The following is a 23,222-nucleotide window of genomic DNA, read 5'->3' on the forward strand; positions in this document are numbered from 1 at the left end:
TTGATTCATTTGCTAATTAATGATTCAGACAAAATCAGTGTGTAATATCCAGTGATAACCAGGTTATAATTATGAGTTCTTTCCTTGTCATAAACCTTACAAATTACAGACAATTTTAGAATTTTTACTCATTGTTGGTTACTGAATAGATGCCTTGAGCAATTCCGGTCATTATTTCATCAATTACATCCAAGCAAGAAACCTGGACCTCTCTTGTGCTCCTTCTTCATTATCTCCCAGGACCAGTCACCACCTGTACATCCTGCCCCCAAATAGCTTTCAAATCCATGCAGCCCATCGCAGCTATCTTAGTTTAGGACCAAGACATCAGTCTTGCTACTGAGTGTCTTGTCATCATCCTTTGAATAATGCCCCCCCCCCCACAGATGTCCACATCTTAATCCCTGGCACCTGGAAGTATGTTATCTTACATGACAAAAGGCACTTTGCAGCTCTGATAAAGTGAAGGATTCTGAGATGGGAAGGTTACCCGGGATAACCTGGGTGAGCCAATGTGGTCATAAGGGTTCATGCAAGAGGAAGGCGGTAGAATTACTCTCAGCGAGAAGGGGATGTGGTGATGGAGCCAGAAGTTGGAGAGATGCACTTTGAAGATGCGGGAGGAGACCTGAGCCCAGGAATGTACGCAGCCTCTGAGGCTGGAAAGGCCAGAAACGGACTCTCCCCGAGGAACACAGCCATGCTGACACTTAGATTCTGGGAGTCTGACCTCCAGACTGTAGCAGAACAATGTGTGCTGGTTTAAGCCACTAAATTGGTAGTAATGTGTAACCACGGCAATAGGAATCCAATACATGCCCTCAATTCTTTCCCCCATCAGCAAGGTCTCTTTAGGTTATAAATTTGCTGAAGTCACTCCCTAGCATCAAACTCTCTCTAAAGGCTTCCATCTGGGATTAAAATAAAATCCAAATTCCTACAAATAGCCCACCAGCCCTGTTCCAGCCCACCCTCTGCCCTGGCGTCTTTCCATTCTCCCCTCCCTCACACTGAATAGAAGACCAAGCCTGGAGACCACTTCCTGCTCCTCAGATAAGTCCAGGTTCTTCCTGCCTTCAGGCCTGGGACAGATCAGAATGTGTTTCCACGTCCTTTTTTCTCCCTAGTCGCACGGAGAGGCTGCAGAGTGAAGTAAGTCAGAAAGAGAAAAACAAATACCGTATGCTAACACATATATATGGAATCTCAAAAAAAAAAAAAAGATTCTGAAGAACCTAGGGCAGGACAGGAATAAAGATGCAGACGTAGAGAATGGACTTGAGGACACGGGGAGGGGGAAGGGGAAGCTGGGACGAAGTGAGAGAGTGGCATGGACATATATGCACTACCAAATGTAAAATAGACAGCTAGTGGGAAGCAGCCGCATAGCACAGGGAGATCAGCTCGGTGCTTTGTGACCACCTAGAGGGGTGGGATAGGGAGGGTGGGAGGGAGACGCAAGAGGGAGGGGATATGGGGATGTATGTATATGCATAGCTGATTCACTTTGTTATACAGCAGAAACTAACACACCATTGTAAAGCAATTATACTCCAATAAAGATGTTAAAAAAGGGCTTCCGTGGTGGCGCAGTGGTTGAGAGTCCACCTGCCGATGCAGGGGACACGGGTTCGTGCGCCGGTCCGGGAAGATCCCACATGCCGCGGAGCAGCTGGGCCCGTGAGCCATGGCCGCTGAGCCTGCGCGTCCGGAGCCTGTGCTCCGCAACGGGAGAGGCCACAACAGTGAGAGGCCCGCTTACCGAAATAAAAAAAAAGATGTTAAAAAAAAAAAAAGAGGCTACATTTCAAAACTCCCTTGCAGTTAGCTCGTAGCGTGGTATTTATCACTCCAGCTCCTCCCCCTACGACCCTCCCTGCTCTGGCTCTGCTCAGATGCAGTAAGCTATTGGCCCCCTGGAGGCTGTTGAGCTACATCATCCGAGTGTGGCCAGGTGGAGCAATGCCCTCCACCCACACTGGGTTCTGAAGTGAGAAAGAAATGCACTAATTGTGTTAAGCAGCTGAGATTTGGGGGTTATTTGTCGCAACAGCTGGCTTTCTGCAAAACCTATGCCGGAACTGTCACCCCTGCCTGGAACATTCTCACTCCAGGTATTTCCATAGCGGCCTCCCCAAGTCTCGGGTCAAAGGCCTTTCCATAAAAGCTTCCGGAGCATCCTTCATAAAGGAGCACCTCCACCCACATGAGCCTGTCGCATTTCTTCAGAAGAGTCGTCATTATCCCCAATATCTTTTTAGCTTTTTTCTTTACTTGTTCATCATTGTGTCCTCAATGCACCTGGCACAGAGTAAGCATTCAATAAATATTTGTTGGATGGGTGGATGGGCAGGTGGCTAGGTGAGCGGATGAGTGGAGAGAGGGGTGGAAGGAAGGGGGGCATGAACACACAAGTTGACAAATGCAGGACTTTTAGGAAACTGGGAATAGACTAGCATGGCTAGCGAGGAATCTAAAGATAAGTAAAACAGGTAATGGATGTTCTTATATTATTCCAAAAATCCCGCTCTTTAATTCACAGGAATTAGGAAGCCTCTAAGGTTTTTGCAGTCAGAGGAGGTCTTCCAGAATTTTACTTTGGCAGCTGTGTAAACAGCATTTGGGATAGAAAGATTGGAGGTAAGCTGACCAATTAGGAAACCACATGTAATAATAATAATAATAGAGAATGTGAATTATTAACATTTATTGTATCATAAATATATAGCAAGCACTGCACTAATAATGTAGCTGCATTAGAGTTCATTTAATCTTCACAATAACCATAGGGGTGAGGTGGTATTATTATGTCTATTTAATAGACATGAAAACTGAAGCACAGAGAGGTCAAGTAACTTGCCAACATCACACAGCCAGTGAGCAATGGAGTTACAATTTGAACCCAGGCTGTCTGATGTCACGCCCCATGCTCCTAGTTACCATTTTTATGCTGTGATTACTGTTACACTCAAAGACAGTGGCAGCAGACAAGGAAAGAAGGAGATCCCAACATGAGGAAAAGCCATCAGATATGGCTCCAAAATGTGTAACCACAGCGAAAACAAAGGAGGGGTAGGATCTGGCTCTTTTTTTTTTTTTTTTTTGCGGTACACGGGCCTCTCACTGCTGTGGCCTCTCCCGCTGCGGAGCACAGGCCCCGGACGCGCAGGCTTAGCGGCCATGGCTCACGGGCCCAGCCGCTCCGCGGCATGTGGGATCTTCCCGGACCGGGGCACGAACCCGTGTCCCCTGCATTGGCAGGCGGACTCTCAACCACTACGCCACCAGGGAAGCCCAGACCTGGCTCTTTTTAGTGTTTAACTTTGTCTCACACAAAATCTCCTGGATGGCGTATTCCTTTTGTTGCTATTGTTAGAAACTAAGCCTTGTAGTATTTTTTCTTCAGGTAACACACCACAGTGTCTTCACACACGTGCCTTGCTACTTCTGTCAGTTCACCCAAATTGCCTCACACTAAATGAGGGGGGCCCAAAAGACAATTACAGAGAAATAGGCAGAGACCCACCAACAGTAAAGATGATAAACGTGTTTCTTAGGAAGTCCGAATAAGTACTTGGGATTACTCAAGCAACGCTAATTTCTCTGGGTGTGCCCCACCTTGGCCTTTCCAGTTCCGATCTTGGCCGTGGGTATTGACAGATCCTGGGCAAGGGTCGGTGCTCCAGACTAGGAGCTGTGGCTATCAACAGAAGGTCCTGGGCTCATGGAGCTGTCTCCGCTTTAGGTCTTCCGTTGATCTGATCACAAGTCCCTCTTTTATTTCAAACTGCATATCTAGGCACATATGCTGCCTTGCTTCAATTCGGGGCCGACACTGTGGTAATTGTAATTTTTTCCTTTGGTATGCATGTTCCAAACACCCCATGAGTGTTCCTATGGGGACATAATTTAGCTGGACATATTAAATCATGTCATCGGCAGTCACGAGCCAAATGAATTATTGATCAATGGCTGTGAAATCAGAGTGCATCTGCAGAATTACATGTGGAAGCAGGGATTCATTTGCAGTCAACTTTATTCTGGAAGGGTTCCATCTGACTGAGCACTGCCCAGAATGATCTTTTCAGGACTTTGCTTCTCAGGCTTTTAAGTATCTGTATTATGTCTTCGAAAGGGCCTTGCAAACTCTCAAGTAAATATAAGTGCTTTAGTGATTATCATTTCAGGTGATCGCCTTTTATTTAGGAGGTGAAATACACAACAGGGTTTTCCAGCCTGTATATTACCAAACCCGACCACCCTTACTCCTACCCAAAATGACACACCGGCACCTCCACCAGGATTCCTCAGCTTCCGTGGAGTGATGCTGTGGGCGGCACTGGCTCCAGGCACTGCTTCCTTGGCTTTTCTTCCTGGTTTGAGTCCGTCTTACCACATATATCCGCATACTTGGTTCCCTCACTTCTTATGCATCATGTGACTTACGTAATCATCTCAATCCCATTAGGCAGCACGATTACCATCCTCACTGGACAAGCAAGGGAACAGAAAGGGTTAGGAAATTTCCCTGAGTTGCACAGCTAGTGAGTAGGAGAAGAAAGATTGGAATCCAGGCAGCCTGAATCCAGAGCAGGAGAGCATCCCCGACTCTGCCCACAAGAGGCAGAGGGAAGAAGTGTGTAGGCGATGTTTGAAGAGCCTGCCTTGCTAGTTTACAAATGAACCATGGAGTGTCGGGGTAGAGCGTGGCCCCACAGTCACACAACGCCCCCCCTTCTCCAGTTGGTGCTGTGCAGACTCAAACGCAGATCATCCGGGGCGTCTCAAAATACAGATTCAGCCTCCACGGGGAGGCCAGATTCTGCATTCTAACACACTCACAGGTCCCACTGATGCAGCTGGCCATGGACTGCACCCTGGCAGCGAGGTTGCGTGGCTAGCTCAGGATGAAGGAGGGCGAGCGCGTGGCGAGGCTGGTGCATCAGTCACGTCTCAGCAGGAAAGAGACGACACGCTCAAGGGGCCGTGGATGAGCTTAATGAAGAGCCTGTTCACAGAGCAGGCGGCGGCACAGTGAAGACCAGGACATGGGCCGTGGCAGGAAGCCTTGCCCAGGTCTCAGGGGCATGAGGCGGGAGTTCCAGCCATGGGAGGGGGCACCCATGGTGGGCACTGGTGGCCTCAGCCACTGCCAGGCACAGCCCAGCAGGGACGGAGCCTGGGAAGAATGACCCCTAACTCTCTCTCCTCCAAGTTTTCTGCAGGTGTCTCTCCTGGTCAAACCCAGCCCTGGTGGCTGAGCCCAAGGCACGGGTCAGGCCCAAGAAGGACAGACGATGGTTCTCGAAGGGAAGAAAACTGAGCGACTCCCTCTGGGGACTGCCCACCACGACCGACCGCCTGACGAAGGAGGAAGGATCAGTCCAGCTCATTCATTCATTCATTCATTCACCTAAGATATGTTTTCTGAGCACCTGACACATGCAGCGCCTCTCCTAGGCCATGGAGAGAACGTGTCGGCTGAAGCAAATCCCGGGTCCCCTTGGACCTTACACACCCTGTGTCGGGGGCAGGGGAGATACCAGGGAACTGATGAACGTGTAGTACAATGTGAGGCAGTGCTGTCGAAAGATAAAGCAGGGTCTGGGAATGCAGAGGGACAAGAGGTGTTCGCACAGATGAAGCAGCCAGGGAGGGTGTCTACAAGGAGAAGACGTGTCAGTGGCGGCCTGAATGAAGCCAGGGGACGGGTGGTAGATGCAGATGGAGGAGACTTCTAGGCAAAGGGCAGCAGGGGGATGAGGGCCCGGGGCACAGCTCCTGGATGGGTGCAGTAGAGAGGAGGGCGCCAGTCTGCTGCCACGCCCCCTGCTATAGGACCCTCTCCCCGTGGTTGGCTGGTGTGGTCTTCTCAGGATGCTGTTCAGCCCCACTTTGGCCTCTCCGTGTCCTGAAGCCCTGGTTCCGGGGCCCTGCACCTCTAATAACATCATGGTCTCATGTGGAACCGCAAGAAGCCCGGCATCCTCTCTTCTGTGCCTGCTAATGGCCTTGGAAAGCTGGAATGGATGGCGGTCAAACCCACCTTTCTCCAAGGCACATCAGACTCTCATCCCAGCTGGCCTCCTGCCTTCAGAAATCTCTGCACCCAAAAAGGTAACAGTCTCCACGACGGAGCACATCTTTAATTGTCAGAGAATCTCTAAGGAGCTCTCCTTAGCACCCTCCCCAATTCCACTTAGACAGTAGCACCAGGATGGGCCCAGGGATAAGATACAGGGAGGAGATAGAGCTCAGCAAGCATCTACCAAAGGATGAGCTGCAGGCCCCTCGTTCACAGACACTTCTATCCACCCTGATGATGCCCTTGGAGACTTGCCCTTGACTTCAAGGATGAAGACACCACCCTCCACCACGGGAGAAAGGAAAGGCTCTCACCACCACCACCCAACTCTGCACTTCCCAGAAGGTCAGCCTCCAGACCTGCCTTTCTCTCCCCATTCCTCTTCTCATACAGCCTGGGGCAAGGGGGGCTGAGCCTGGGGACGAGGGGGGCGGGTGACATTGGTGGGGCCTGTGGAGGTGTCTGACCCCAACTTCTAGCACTCTGTTAGAATGTGGGAGCACTTAACCTGTTTTGTTTTCTCCCCGCGGGTCCTCATTGCACGAGAAAGGCCCCATGCATCATCTTACTACAAATGAAACTAGCACATGTCCATAGATGGACTTGTGAACAACTCTGGTAAAAAATGTGGTTTGCGAGAGGCGGCTGCACGTTCTCATAGAAATGAGACTTGGCTTCGGGTTTTATTGTAATTCTCACCTTTGCTGCAACCATAATCGAGTCTCATTATAAATCCTGTGTATTTAGTCTTCCGAAGGGCCTTGGTCTGAGGGATACACAAATATTTTTGACGATTGTGACGCAACCCCGTATTTGCCAGCCAGGCCATGGGCATGTAGCTAGAAGCGTGGCTGAGACCCCAGGTCCTTCCTCCTCCATCTGAAGCGGCATTTCCTCCAGGAGCCCGTGGAATTTGGGAAAATGTACCTGAAGGAGCAGAAAGCGTACGATGCCACATAGTCCGTTACATCAAATAAACAGAGGCCTCGGAACAGGTGACAGATGTTGCTGTCAAAATACATGATCGTGATCGCTGAGCTGACAGCGTATGTATCGGTGAGATTGACATATGAGGTTCCAGTCATAAAATCTGGGCGGTTTTGTATAAAATGATTAAAATAGATGTAATTTCTGCCAGGGCCCCATCTCCCCATATATTGTTGGAAAGCATCCCATTGAAGTTATCCTGACAACTCAGTGGGCTTTGCTTGAAGCAGATTTTATGACCTGCAGATTCCAAGAAGCATCGATGTCCAATTTGTAAATCATCTCGCAGTCCGTTAGACATGTTCCCAAGCACTGCACCCTCCTGGTCTAGAGACAGATGGTGCTTATGGAAGGACCAGTTTGACAAAAACATCGTTCTGCCGGCCATCACCTTGGAGGAATAGAGCCCACTCTGAGTCTGGGCTGCCGATGGCATTATAATAACGATCGTAATAACACACATCTTTGTGTGCTTACTGCATGCCAGGCACTCTTCTAAACACGGTGTGTGTTATTTCACTTAACCTTTCAATAGTCACACAGTGCAGATGCAGTTGAGGAAACTGAGGCACAGAGCCGGATAGGAGACAGTGGCAGGCTAAAGAGTTGAGACAGTGGAAAAAAATAGAGATGGAGGCCTGCTATGGCTGTTTTAACTTCTATTCCATATTTCTAGGATTGATTCCTTATCTTTTTTGCTGACCAGTAGAAAACAAAGGCCATTATATTGTACTTGCCACACGAATTTCTCAGGTGTTCACACGCGGTTCAATTTCACTCTGTGGATCTAAGGATAAGATTTCTTTAGGGAACTCCACACCATGGCATTGGCCACATAGTGCTACAAAACAAAGAAGCCACATTTGCAATAGCCAAAAATTGCTTTGAGTAGTAAAGAGTGACTTTAATAAGCTTTCAACGTTGTACCTGCGTGATTTACAATGGACGTTTCCTAACCGCCATTCCTATAGCTAACACCCTGGCAAAAATTTTAGGGCCTAATTTTCGTTAGAGAAATGATTTTCCTTTTGGCAAATGGCCTCTAAAGGAGAAGAGGCGTTTGCATCAATTATTTGACCCTAGAGACATAGTGTTGATCTACAAAATGAATTTTAGAAGGGGGAGAGGCAGGAAGAGAGAGAGGGAAAAAGAGATTTTAAGTGACTTGCACGCAGTGAAGCCAGAAGAGCGTCTTGGCCAGAGGGAGAAGAGAGCTTCCTGTCCTGCCTCCAGGGCAATCCCATCTCATGCTTGTTTTTTCACTGCCCACTTATTCAATGTTACCGAACACCAAGTTCCGTTGTATCTTATTTACCTACTGAAGTAAAGCCTGTAACGGCGGAAGTGAACACAGAGGTGTTGCTTAGAAAAAGCCCCATTTGAACAGCTGCGGACTGTTCGGGACACTGGACAAAGCCAAAGAAAAAGCAGATGCCTCACCCAAAGAGTTAGAGGCTGTCCCGGCAGGGCTGTGACGAGAACAGAGCAACAAAGCGAGGTGCAAAAGAGAACGGCCCCCCAGGTTCTCCTCCGCTCTCCAAAAGCATCGCTGTGTGCTTTCCAAGCTATAGTTCAACACGGTGGAATCTCTGAAATCGAATTCCAAACAGTTTGACTAAAGAGAACATACCCCCAGTTTCTAGAACCCAGACACGGTGATCTGCAGGCTGGTTGTTTGGCCTTTACAGGGACCTGGTTTCACCTGTTCTGCACCACACTGTGCATATTACAGAGCCTACCTGAAAAAATACATCGATTCTGAGGTCACCCATCAATAAATCAACTCCTGCAGACAAGACGCAGACAAATGAATGCTACAGAATGCCTGAAAGGGCCTTGACCTGGCCCCCCTCCCTCCCCACCAGCCATGTGACCTTCAACCCCCCACTGAAGCCCCCTGGGCCTTGTTTCCATATTAAAAAAATGACTTATTTTTTTAACGTCTGCTCCATCTGTGTCAGGCTTGGTTTGTCTCCTGCCAGTTGTAAGTATCAAATAAATTCCTGACGCAAAAGCATTGTGTGTGCTGCACACCCATCTAAAACTGCCTGTCTGCCAGATAGGCTCCCTTTCAGAGCCCCTGTATGGTGAGCTAGGGATATTTGACTACTTGGGCCAATAGAATGGGTAGAAATGTATTTTGCATGTAAGAAGGATATCAATTTAGGGGCCAGAGGAGGGGCTATTTGGGTTGAACTGTGTCCCACAAAAAAATCATCATTAATGACAGGGGGGTGGGCACTGAAGGGGCAATAGGACGAAGGCAGCAGAGATGAACTCAGGATGGGAGAGAAGAGAGCAGAGCTCAGGCTCACGGGGGTGCAGCTGCCACTTAGTTTTAAGGAAAGAGTGGGGTCTGTGACTTCCACACAGAATAACAGAACTACTCCTGCCAGCATCACCCTTGCCTAATCTCGGGGCTGGGACGCAGTCCCAGAAAAACCCTGTTCGAAGACAAACCTTTGCTCCCGCGTCATAATGGCTCATTGGCAAGGCTTCTTTGGTTCTTATCAGAGGGCAGGCCTCACAGGGATGGGGAGAAGGCCGGGGTAGGAAAGTGAGAAGGCCGCACAGGGCCCTAAAGTGACACACAGGAATGCCTCCACCAAAGCCCCCAAAGGACCCGTGATCCACAAACAACCCTTCTAAGGATTCTCACATGAGCTTTCCTGCCCCAGCATGTCACTGGTTCTGACAGAATCCCCACTAACTGGGTGAGTTTATCCAGGTCGTTCTATACACGAATATCCAGCATCCGGTCTGAGTTGGTTTTGTCCGGGGCCATGGGGCCTAACAGGGTGGAATCTCCTGGGATTCATACCTGAGAATGGACACAGGCCCAAGCAGGAAGGAGACCCGCCAGCAGGGCCAGGCACAGGGATGAGGGTACAGGACCCCCGTGGGAACTGAGAGGCAATCCATCGGGTGGGTGCACTGTCCTGGGCGTCTGGAAGGTGTGCAAGGAGGTAACCGTCTCGATGGGTGATGGATCCCAAGAAGGGGGGTCGCAGTTGGCCTGTCAGCCAGGAGCAGGACCTCAGCAGACACAGGGCGGGTTGGGAGGCCACAAGCCAGTGCCAAGGGAGGCCCCAACCAAGGCAAGATGGCACCGGAACAGCCAGGATGCTACAGGTTACACTTCGAGGACTCAAGGATGGGGAATCAGAAAAAAAACAAAGACCAGTACTGGGCTCAGGAACAAGGCAGAATCCAGGTAGGCAGTCCCTGGAGGCTGAGTTCCATATATATCTCCACTCATTTTTAGATTCTTCTCCCATATAGGTCATTAACTGATTCACTTTGCTGTACACCTGAAACTAACACAATTGTAAATCAACTATACTCTAATAAAAATTATTTTTACAAAGTGGAAAAAAAAGCAGATAACAGAAAACACTAAGCAGAAAGTTAACCCATATTTCTTTCCCTAAAAGCAATTGAGCATTATCAGCCTGATGTATAAACTTCTATATTTTTCCTATGCATATATATGCACATATATTTCTGGGTTTACATCTATACTTATGTAAATTTTAGCCCCCAAAATGGAGTAACTAACCCCCATGGGCTAGTAAAATGGGTATACTACCAGACTCTTTCATGAGCAGCTTTTTGAAACCTAACAATATATCATGCATGTTCCCTATGTCAAAAAATATTGATCAATATCATCATTTTAAATGATTGGTATAATATTTATTTTATACATCTACCATAATGGGCTTTACAAATCCTCCATTGGTAGATATTAAAGTTTTCCCATTTTCTTGAATTTATAAATGGTGCTGCAGTAAATATCCTTGTATGTTAGTTCCTTAAGTTCCTAAGAGTGAAATCATCAGATCTAAGCCCATTTTTAGTTATCTGTTGCCAAACTGAACTCCATGTAGCAGCTCATGAATAGTTATGTGAGAGGTCCAGTCTCTCAATGGCTCTGGACCTCAGGGTCATCTATCACTTGGAAGTCCATTTGTTTAGACCATCCATAAGCGGTCTCGGGTCCCCCACCCCCTTAGTAAAATCTCAATAAAACAGACTTGTACATTGTCAGGGCACAGACCTCAGGAAACATAAAACTAAGATCTTGAGAAAAATGTATGTGTATTTATTCAGAGAGTTAACAATTCCCTTCCAATTCTTACTTCCATATTAAAATCTTTTCTTGCTATCTGTTAATACTCTATTTGAATAGTTCCTCATAATTCATATCAATGGACCATCAAAATAAAATCTACTAGCATACAAAAAAATCGCTTTACAAAATCATCAATATTACTGTCAATATTTAATCAAATTTAAGCAGAATTAACAGTTTGGCCTTGTCCAAACATAGGCACTGGATCACGGTTACGAGACGAGAAGCACGTAGCTGTGTTGTATTTAGCTGAGGACCGCTTTGCTCATCACACATAGGCATAACCTGTAATCAAGGGTGAGGTCACCCAACACATAAGCACAATTACTGGGGTGGGGGGTGCTTTCTTCTTACAGCAATATCTAACTAATTAGGGTTTTCCTTGAGGAAAAAGAAAACACATTTATTTAGACTTTCAAAAAAGATATTTCGTCAAGTCCCAAAGACTGGGTGTTACGGACAAGAATGTTTTTGTTAGGAATGGAACAGTGAGTAAGAACTGGCTAAGACAGAGATGGAAGAATGCAGGCTGAATAAGGGACCATGAAGTCTGTGAGCTCCCTGACTTTGGGTGGAGCCCCACCTACAGCAAGCTTTCACAAACCCACTGAGATGCATCTAATGGTATACTTTCAGGAGAAAGAATCTAAAACACAATCGCTCAGGGGCCAGTGACATCATAACAGGTCAGCATTCTAGGGGAGAGGGTTCTTCAGTTAAATAATTAGGGAAACAACTTACTCAATTTCTCTCTCTCTCTCTTGAATATTCACAAAGTACATTACCATTTTTAAAGACCAAAAGATGCCCTTTGATTTAAAAAAACCATCTTTAATTGTCTTTACCCCATAATTGTTCAAAATCCCTTTGCTGAATGAACACCTATTATAGTCTCATAGAGCATCAATGTTTCATGAACCATAAACTGACCTGAATTGTACATATGAGCCCATGGATACCAAATCTATCCATCATAACTAGTGATGCAAAGGTAAACTGGCTCTTCATTAAAAAAAAAAAAAAAAAGCCTTTGCAGTGTCTGCCAATTTCCATGGTGTAAATGCTCCCACTGTAGCTGATTTGAAGGAAGGCTGTGCTTCACAACCTTCAAGGAGTTGTCTAGGCTATTTCCTGAAAATTCAAGGTGCTTCTAGCCTCCTAAAGAGCAAACCAAACTCTGAAACGTGATCGTCAAGTAAACAAAAAACATCTGTCAACCTTGACACAGCTAACATAGCTCTTGGGAAAACACAGGACCAGATTAAATCTTAGTGAAACGGTGAATGAATTAATTTCCACCTGACATACCTGGTGCTGTTCTGGTGAATATCTCTACAGAAGGAGATTAATATCTCTACAGAAAGAGATTAGAGAAGCAGAAGAAAGGCAACAAAAATAATCCAAAGGATTAGAAGAGCTTCGACGTGAACGAAATATAGAAATATGAAGTTTGGAAATATGAAGACTGAGAAGTGAGCTGATTGAGACCTGCAAAGGCATTAAAGTATAAATAGAAAGGGAGAACATTAAAAAAAAAACTACCATGGTTGATCTCTTCCACATGCTGGCTGGAGACACGCAAATATGCACACAGCCAGCAGGAGGGTGACTCAAATCTAGCTGGGAGAAATTTTTTAGAAATGAGTAGGACTCATTCCTAAAAAGGGTGGGCACTGAGAGAAAAGCGGGCAATGAGAGGAGAAGGTTAATTGACCATTGGCCAAACCAGATACAAGGAGGCATCAATCAGTTTCACAGGAAGAGATGCTACAGTTCTACAGAAATCGTTTCCCTGCTCATCTCTGAGGTGAGAACATCACAGAGCAGGATGTCATTGCCCAGCCCCTTCCTTCATCTCCCTTTACCTGCAAGGCCAGGCCAAGTGACACTGAGCTGACAGAAGCCAAGCTTTCCATTGAGAAGGTGAACATTTGGGAAAAAGCCTGCCTTGGATGTTCCCAAGACCTACTGGTGAGGACCATTATGTCTCGTCAACTTGCCGGGGCCAAGAAACTTCTACTGCTGGTCCTGAGGAATTTAAAAATGAACATTTCATCTTTCAGCCTTCACTGGCCAGGTTCAAACTGTAGGGCCCAGGACTCAGGAAAACTGTTTCTAAAAACACATCACATAGGGATTTTTTCCCCTAACCAATGTGTAAGCAATTTGGGAGCAATCAAACAATACAGGCTTCCTACTAAGAGAACAAAAAAATTCTGGACCTGTGCATGGGGATGGGAGATCCATGTTATAGGGACCTGCCCAATGAGTGTCTCACATTGACAGGGTGTCACCGGTCACAGGGAGCTCAGCTTCACAGAGCCTCCAGGGACATGGCCACTTACTGCACAAGATGTTCATGCACCACAATTAGAATTAAATGAGCATATGGCAGGAAAAATCTGCTCACAGGAAAAAAAAAGAAAGAAAACTAATATCACAGGGAAATGGTACAAATTACACAGAGTGGTCCGAGAGTCTGTGGACACAGCAATGCCAACCTGAGGATGAAGAGCTGGGAGCTGCCCACACGGTGGGCCACCCCAGGGGAGGATGCTGTGTGTGCGGAGTTCAGACCACTCGTGGCTTCTGACTGCAACTGAAAATCCAGCTGTCCTGTCCCTGCTGACGACTGTGTCTCTTACAAGGATTTAGCAAACAAGGCTCCTTGCTTTGAAGATTAAATCCTGTTAACTATGATTGAAAGATACCTCACAGAAAGGGAATTAACAGTCAGCTTAATTTTTACCTTGACTTATATTTTAGTTGCTTTGGCTTCAAAGAGGATGTCCTTGAAAGGCTCTGCATCATGACCCGTGGGTCATAGCATCAGAGAGCACCCAGGCACTTCCTATAAAGGGGCCGAATGATCACATTAATGGGCCCTCATTCGTTAAAGGAAGGCTTCACAGCTTTACAAATGATGCCCTTTATTCCTCTAGTCACCCTGCAAGTATCAAACCACCAGAGGAGTTTCTGATCTCCATCACTGGCCAATTTTGGCTCTAGCTGAACTGTCCAACAGAGCTCCGGACTGCGACATCTGCATGCAGTCATCCTGGCTCCAGCGAAGAGGACTTAGTTATTAAATCTGACACTCCTTTGGTCCAGTTTTCTCAAGTAAATAAAATCTATTTCGTGGTGCTGGTTGCTAGTTCAAGTTCCTGACAAGGATCTCACAGATTCACCTCACTAACCACAAGAAAGGTGGAACTCAACACAAGCCAGTAACAGGACCTGGAAACTGCTTGTGGTAACTGCTCTCTAATTAGCCACACCTCCAGTAGGTATGCACCCCTGCAGTCCCTCTCACCTTGAATCTTGGCCCAGCTGGAGTAGCTGATAAAATGTGACAGAAGCATTGCTGTATAACTTTCAAGGCTTGGGGGCAAGTTTCTGCCTTTGCCTCTTGAAAGGCTGGTTCTGGAGAAAGCCAGGCCCTAAGCAAGAAGTCTGGACACCTGGTACCACCAGGCTGTGAGGGAGCCCTTGCTGGCATGTGGAGAAGCGGCATGGAAAGATGCAGGCAACCGCAGCTGTTCCAGCCATCCATTCGAGCTGGGCGCCAGGCATGAGTGAAGAAGCTGTCTGGGACCCCTGCCCGGTCAAGACTTCAGATGAATTCCAGTTCCAGTCACCCTCCGACGGCAGCACTTGAGAGACCCCGAGAGAACTGTCCAGCTGAAATCAGCCAAGCCACAGAGCTGTGATTTACAGCAACTTGTTATTACTTTAAACCACTAAGTTATGCAGCAAGAGGTAGCAGGACGCATGTTCCTCTCATATTTCAAATCCAAGGTTTGGATTCCAAATAACGTCCGTCAGAATGAAGGAGGGTGAAGAGGCAGGAAGTGGGTTCGTGTCCTGAAGGAGGAGGGATGCAGGGAAAAAGTACCACATGAACCACCATCATTACCCGAGTGCCCAGACAAAACTCACCTGTGACCACAGTTCCCCTGCGTCCTCCTACGTTTGCATAAGCTTTCCCATTTGCCCAGAATACTTGCTTCTAAACATCTGCTGGAAAACTCCTTACTCATCATTTAAGTTGCAACATTTGTGCCCCATCCTCCAAGAAGCTTTCCCAACCCATTCACATGACCGTTCCTCCAAATTCTGACTTTCTCTGTCTTTCCACCGTGCTTCTTTAGCAACTGCCACCATCTCATGATTGCCTTTTGCATCTTTATCTCTCGAGGGCAGGGATGGTCTCTGTATTAGTTTCCTAGGGCTGTTGTAACAAAGCACCACAGGCTGGGGGAAGACCAACAGACCTGTATTGTCTCTCAGTTCTGGAGGCTGGAAGTCCGAGGTCAAGGTGTCAGCAGGATTGGTTCCTTCTGAGGGCTGAGAGGGAAGGCTCTGTCCTTCCTGCCTCTCTCCTTGGCTTGTAGATGGCCGTCTTCTCCCTGTATCTTCATGGGATCGCCTTCCCTCCAGGTGACTCTCTTATAAGGACATCAGTCCAATTGGATCAGGGCGGCCCTAGTGAGCTCACATTAACTTGATTCCCTCATTAAAGACCCTCTCTCCTAGATGGTCACATCTGGAGGTACTGGGGGTTAGAACTTCAGCACATGGACAAGGTGGGGGACAATTCTACCCATAACGGCATCTTATTCTTCTTGGTGTTTCCAGCTCTCAGCGAGTAGTTCCTCTTGGCAGGGAGGAGGAACAAGCAAGGCCAGAAAGGGAGAGACAGGTGAGGAAGGAAAAGGGAAGAAAAGGATGCATCTGTGTGTAGAGAGACAAGGAGAGAGTTCAAGAAGAAGGGTGTGGGCAGGTGGCCAAAGTCTGTGGTGATAACTCCAGTGAAAGGAGAAAACTAACCCATCAGAGTTTCCCACTGCTCTGGAAAGGTGACTCCTAGGATGCCTATCACCTGGAGGAATAAGAAAGAAATAAGATCATAAACAATGTAGAGAAGATCAGTGGTCAATGTCGGGGGCAGGGGGAGGAAAGATGTCGGCAGGATATGAAAAGTGGTTCAAAGGCTGGTCTATGAGGCAGAGAAGAGAGGAGGTAGAGGAGAGATGCTGGGAACGTGACAGAGAGATGCTGGGAACATAACTGAGAGATGGAGTTTCCAGTAACACTTACTGCACGTCTCACGTAAAATGCTGGCAGAGAAATAGATGAACTTTAATTCTGCTGCTTTGATTATTAGAGTAGACAGCGGTTAGAAGAAATAGACAACAGGAAATAGAGAAATAGAGAGGCACTAAGTGGACGAGCACCTAATTCAAAATAACAGAATTTTCTATGAGCACAAAATGGAAACATATCTGTACAAACAGGCATAATTTTAGGCACACAAATATATTTAATTGCAGCACAAATGCACTGGGGTGTAGGTTGGCTGCATTTAATTGAAAATAATATCAAGAAATAGTCTTAAATCACTTTGCCTAACACAACATAAAGAATTCAAATATTTTAAAATGTGATGAACAAGATGGGAAAACCCAGCTTCACCTCTGAATTTAATTCTATCAGAGAAAAAAAAAATTAGTTCACATCTAACAATCACTACATAAATAGAAAGATATTTTATAAACGTAGCACCAAATAAATGTCTTGATGTCTAAATTTTCTTCCTGAAAATATTTAGGCTGTAAAAAAATTGTTACAAAAATATTCCTACAGAAAGACACAGTTTGTTATCTCCTTGTAAAGGGCATTTGATCACCATAGATGTTTCACAGTATGGATACAGCTGTTTCCAAGTCAGTTTGGAACAGGTGTCATGGTTGCTTTGTAAACAATATATTTTTTAATGAAACCCTACAGTCGGCTTAGGGAAAATAATTCTCTACTCAGCAGTAGCACATGAAGAGAGCATTTGAAAGTTTTTAACACTAAAATGAGAATAGACTCTCCTCCAGGTATCCTGGTGCTGGAGTAACCGGCACTTAATACAATGCAGCGTGTGGCTAGAATATTCTTCCAGCTAAATATAGGCCAGAAGTCAAGAGAGGCAGGGAGTGGGGAGAAGACAGTTGATGCGCTTAGAAATTCTTGGCTTTTCGTTATTGAAGTGCTGTCTGTTCACCTGCTACATCCAAATCAGAGCGCCCGGCTTGGCCCTTGTGTTGTGAACAGGGATTGTCTGAGCCGTGGGCAGCTGGATGGCTCTGAGCCTCTTCTCTTGTCAGGGATGAATCAATCATCTCCAAAGATGTCAGCATCTGCCCAAACCATTTTCTATTAGAATAAATGGCAGATGGTGGTGTTTTTATATTTAATCAGCTCCACCAAATGCAGTTTCATCTCTTATAGAACGAGACCATCTGCAACGTGTAGGTGTACAGATCTCACTAAATGCCCGCTACTGAAACTTTTCTCTGGGAGGTAAAGCCATACATGCTAACGTTTGTTGACACGAAGTACAATAAGCCCAGAAATCCTTTAAAATAAAGCCCCATGTTTTTAATAAATACTTGCATTTAATAATGCTAAATATTTATGGTTGGCATGCCCTTCATAGGAGGTTCGCAAGGAAGGTTTATGTTTCCTGCCCAGCATAGCTTTCAACCATGTCTGGAAGCCTCTGGTTCTAAACTGTGAAAATACTCTCACAACAAAAGCAGTCCTTTTCTTTGCCTGTGAATCAGCTTGACGAGCATTTTACCTTGACTTTTACATGCCCTCTTTCAGGGCAGGTGAGCTGTGGCTGCCACCTTGAGACACACATACACCCACAAATACTCACACTCACACATGACCACAACACCAATATAAAATATCCCTAGCACACACACTGGTGTATCACCACCTGGGGTAGGGGGGGTCTGACCAGATGTAAAAAATGGAATACTTATTTTGAAATGCTGGCAGATGGGACCCCACTTTGTTGGCCACAGAAAGCGGTGAGCAATCTTACCTCCAACCGTAGTTTTTACATTTAATTCCTTCTAGAATTGGAAATGAGGGTCAGCAGGGGTCTAGAGAGCGAGCTCTGTTCCCATGGTGAGGGAGTAATGGCTGCACCCCTATGTCCCCAGGATAGAAGAGTCTGCCAGTGCAGAAGGTTCTGGAATTTTGGGTCTCATTGTAACACAGGAGGAGAGCAGTAAACCTCTCCCCAGACACAGGGTTACTGTGGAATCAGCAGGTAAGACATCGTCCAACCTGATGGTGTCATTAGGTTATTATTTTAAACTTTGACCAGCTCCAGACTCTCAAAGTGCAAACCCCTTTACCCGGCCCCCAGGACTCTTCCAGCCCGGCCCCAGCTGCTCCCCTCTCCGCTCTGCTTCATGGACTCGCATTCTTCAAAGAGCACCTCAAAGACACTTCCGCTGTGCAGCTTTTCTGGCACACCTAGAGCCACCCTTCCGAGGTTCCCTCTGCTCTTCATGTTTGCTTGCAACTGAATGTCCCAGTTACTTGGTTACCATTCTGTACCCTCACATCACTTCGTATTCTGCTTTATTCTTCTTCGTATTTACCCCTTTCAACTTCTCATGCTAGCCTAGTGCAGAGCAAGGAGGTCGGTAAAGGTCTGTTGAATGAATGAATGCATTGCAGGCATCCGTTATCTAGAAATACCGTACCTGAGGAGAGTAGAGAAGGACAGGGCTTATTTTCTTTCCCCCAAATCAACAGAAAGGAAGCAAAGTAAATAGAAAGAGAAGGATGGAAGGAAGCGGAGGAGGAATGAGGTGGTGCGTGAAGCAGCATTCAGTTGGTGAAAAGTCAAACAAAAATTAAGACCCCTATAACAGAAGTGGAATACAGTGTATTCCAAGATCTTCGGAAAATGCACTTGGCATTAAGCAGCTTCCCATTGGTTATAACTGACAGGACATCCAATAGACATCTCAAATGTAATGTGTTCCCCAAAAAAACCCTGTTACCTGACCCTCCCACCCAGCCCCTTCCTTACAAGCCCATCACCAAAATCAGGTCTCCTCTTGTTTCTTCTCTCTCAGGAAACAGCCGGATCACCACCAGCTGCTTAGGCAGGAACTTAGGAGCCGTGGGTCCTGCGAGTGGGGACCCCAGCCCTGCACGGCCATCCAGCCGACGCCCACCCCGCCAATGACACCAGCCCATGGTAGACACTCAGTAAATACCGTCAGCTGACTGGTGGATTCTTCCAATATAACCAGTATTTCAGTTTTCTGCAGATGAGCCACTTAAATAAAAGTATATCGAGGGGCTTCCCTGGCGGCCCAGTGGTTAAAACTCTGCGCTGCCACTGCAGGGGGCACGGGTTCGATCCCTGGTCGGGGAGCTAAGATCTCCCATACCATGTGGCAGACCCAAAAAGTAAAAAATAAAATAAAATAAATTTTAAAAAACCAGTATATTCAGACTTTTGGAAAGTTCCTACCTCTGATTCCCTTGGCGGATACATTTCATCCTTCTCATCCCATGGCACTAAAAATGGTGTCTAATTCAAGGCCGTATGGTGGCTCACCTGAAATTTGTCCAGCTAGTGTCTCTTTCTGAAGATCATGGGCCTTTAGCCTCTGTCCATTCAGTAGACAAATACTTGCTAAGGAGCTTCCAGGACCCACTGGAGGCATGTGCAGACAGCTGGACTCTGGGAGGGCTGAGTGCGGGGAAGACAACCACGGGGAAGGGGCAGCCGCCAGCCTTGGGAGAGATCAGAAACCTCCCCAGAAGGGGCACTTGAAGGACCTCAGGGCATTTCAGGAAGGAGGCGAGGCCCATGACCACAAGGGAAGACGTGAAATCACTCAGGCCATGCATCCACGGGCCTGGAACTTGACAGTGACAGACGTGTGTAACCACAGCTCAGTTTCTACAGCAAGTGCCCCTCAAATGCCCCCAAGTGAGCTCCATGCAGAGCCGACCTGAAGTCCTCAATGTCATGACCAGCATTTCTTGTCAGTAGGAGTCACAGGAACCTGTCACATGCAGTCTGTTCCTGCAGTTGAGGAAATAGGCCCTTGTGCCATTCATGGACGTTTAAGCAGAAATTCAGACGTGAAATCTCTTTGAGAATATAGAGCTAGAAAAGATGAGGATAATAATGCCTGTCTCAAGGGGGAGAGGATCTTTATAGCTCCCTATAAACTGGGATGTTCTCTAAGGTCACACACAGGATGTCTCTGTCTTTGTCCTGGACACCAAGAACCTGGGACTGATGTGATGTTAAATCCAAGGACCGTTATCACCCTTATGTTCAGTGACGACCCAGCTGCCCTCTGCTTTATTCCCTCAAATGTCTATTTCTACCCGATTTTTGATGAACTTACTGTGTTGGTGCTGTAGTTGTTTTGGCTGGTTCGTTGGTTGGTTGGCTGGTTGGTTGGTTGATTTGCTGTTTGTTTGTCTGTGTGTGTATGTGTATGGGGTAAGTTGCTGCAGATTCTTTTGCAAATGGAGTTATATAATAAAATGTAAAGTTTGGAAGTTGATCTCTTTTCACCTGGGTATCTTTTAACAAGATGGAGAGAAGAGTAAATTCACTGTCTTGATAACTGCAGTGAAAGGGGCCCCTTTATGCACTGGGAGTCTGTCTATCATGACTACAGATGCCCAGGCCTTATGGTGGGGGGGTGGAGTGGGGAGGGTCTTCTGCACCCACTGAAGGGAAGAGAGGCCAGTCAGTGATCAAACGCATTCTTAGCAGAAGAAATGCTGAACAGGAAGATAAAACTCCAACCTACTCTATAAACAATTTCGGTCACACTAAAGAAGGAAGAAAATAGGAAAGAAGAAAGTGCTTGTTGGGAGAAATCAGTAAATATTTAATTGATAAAATGGGCAAACATATTTTGCTTAATTTGGAATTCACGGTGATTATTCCTTCTCTTTGGCAGACAGCGGTCGTTACTGCCTGCCCAGCATCTCTGCTCCTTACCTTCTGATAAAAATCAGCCTCACTATCCCATTCTCTTGGTCACGGGCACACGTCCCCTCCCAGCCCCTCCAGCCCTTCTCCTGACCACTCTTGACCTAGAGTCACGGCAACAGAAAGACTAGGTCGCTCCTGGAAATCTCTTAAAAATGCCCCAAACTGAGAATCCAGCCATTCTCTTACTGCTGCTTCTGGTTTGTACGAATTAACACATTTCTATGCCTTTAACGAAGAACTTAAGTCATGAGATCCTGCATTATTTAAATGGCGCTTCATGTTTGCCTCAATCCCTCTCTTGCTAAAATCTCCCCAACTGCTTTGCAAAAATCATAGCTGAGTCCGGCCACGCCCTTCACGAGGAAGGTGAAAATGGAGTGGTCTTCTTAGCTGGACAGAGACCCGGCATCTTGATTCACAAACGCCTTGGGCTCAACCCCTGACTTAAGCACCAGTTAACTATTGTGACATGAAGTCAGTCCCTTCCTGCCCCAAACCTCTGAAAATGGAGAAAACAATAATGCGTATTCTGGAACACTGTTGTGAGTATTCTGCAAAATCATGTATTCACAGCACTTAACTGTGGTGCTTAGACTTAGGTCTTGGTACATCTCGGGTCCTCGGCCAATGTTTATTTCCTCCTCCTTCCTGTCTTAGCTGATTAGGAAAAGAATGTTTCACATGATCCAGGAGGCTACCTGCTCCCCGAGTAAGTTACACAGAATTATCTTATCTTCTTGTATGTAAATATACATACGATGAATGGTGTAACATTAACAGCATAATGAATATTCTAATTATGGCTCTAATGTTAAAGCTGGCATCACACATTAATCCTTAGGGAATACCAATTGCCAAGGAGGTAATTACCAGCCTGTTTTCGGGGCACACTGAGAGGATCGAACTTGTGAAATCAAGGAGCCATCACACTTTTCAAAACACAGGAGGAAATCTGTTACAATAGAGCATGAACACACACACACACACACACACACACACACACACTCACACTGTCCCTTTCCTCCCAAGCCACTGCCATATCATTTCTCTTCTAATACCACTGAAGGGACAGAGGAAACGAGTGCCGTGAATTTAACCAGCGCCACTGACGGAGGATTTACGCGGGCTGGAGGCTGGCTTGGACATTTCCCACGTTTCTTGGACAGCCCAACAAGTGTTTTTAGTAGCATACTCCCGTTTTGTGCATGGAGGTCTGAGGCGTGGAGAAGTTAAATGATGGTAACTATAACCGGAACAAGAGCTGACACTCCTGCTTCTGTTTCCTACGGGCTACATTTCCAGAGCCATTTGCGTGGGTTATTGTCACTGTTCCTACCCCAGCTTTCAAAACGGCACTCATACTCAGCAAGCGTCATACAAGAAAACAGTGGTGGAGCCAGGACCTACCCCCAGGTCATTGCTCCCACAGGGCAGACGGAAATGCTGAGGAACGCTGCCCACTTGCTCAGGCTCACACGGGTCCGTGTCAGGAAGCTATGACTCAAAGCCCACTCCATCAGATACCAGCCTGTACCTTACGCAGGATATTTCTGGAGTTCAGCATTTAATTTGACATAATCTCTTGTGTTTTCCTTGAAAAGAAAAGAAACATAGGAGTAGCTGGCTGCAAAACTAAACCCATGAGTGCCGAGCCAATTGAAGGATTTCTGTTAAGCCAGAGCAAAGTCTTCTCTGAGGCACAAGAGGTCTGTCCCCAGCACGACCAGTATCCAGATCTCGGTCAATAACTCAGATGGGCATAAATACGGTCACAGCTTATGTTTATGGAGGACATAAAGATGGGCAGGAGAATGTATAACAGATCGGGAAGTTGGGCTGAACAGAAACTGGTCGTGACATTGACTCCAGCTCTGCCAGGGACTGTGCCACTTGTGTTGCCCTGTTTAAGTCAATGGGGTAAAACTGAGGGTGCCAGTGTAAGAGCAAATGCAGAGCTCTGCAGGCAGGTGAAAGAAATCGGGTGAGGAGAGAGACACATGGCCTCATGGTGGCTCCTGGGGAAAAGCCCAGAAGATCGGTTCTCTGCAAATGTAGGCTGTTAGCAGCAAAGCTTCTCCTGCTCGTCCATCCAGAAAGCAGTAGAAGTCAGACAGCCTTTGATCCCAAGCTGGCCCTGAACCTGGGAGCTAGCAAAGGAAGAAATCCAGAAGGTTCAAAGATCA

Source organism: Leucopleurus acutus, assembly GCF_964270905.1.
Source record: "Leucopleurus acutus genome assembly, chromosome: 12".
Lineage (NCBI taxonomy): Eukaryota > Metazoa > Chordata > Mammalia > Artiodactyla > Delphinidae > Leucopleurus > Leucopleurus acutus.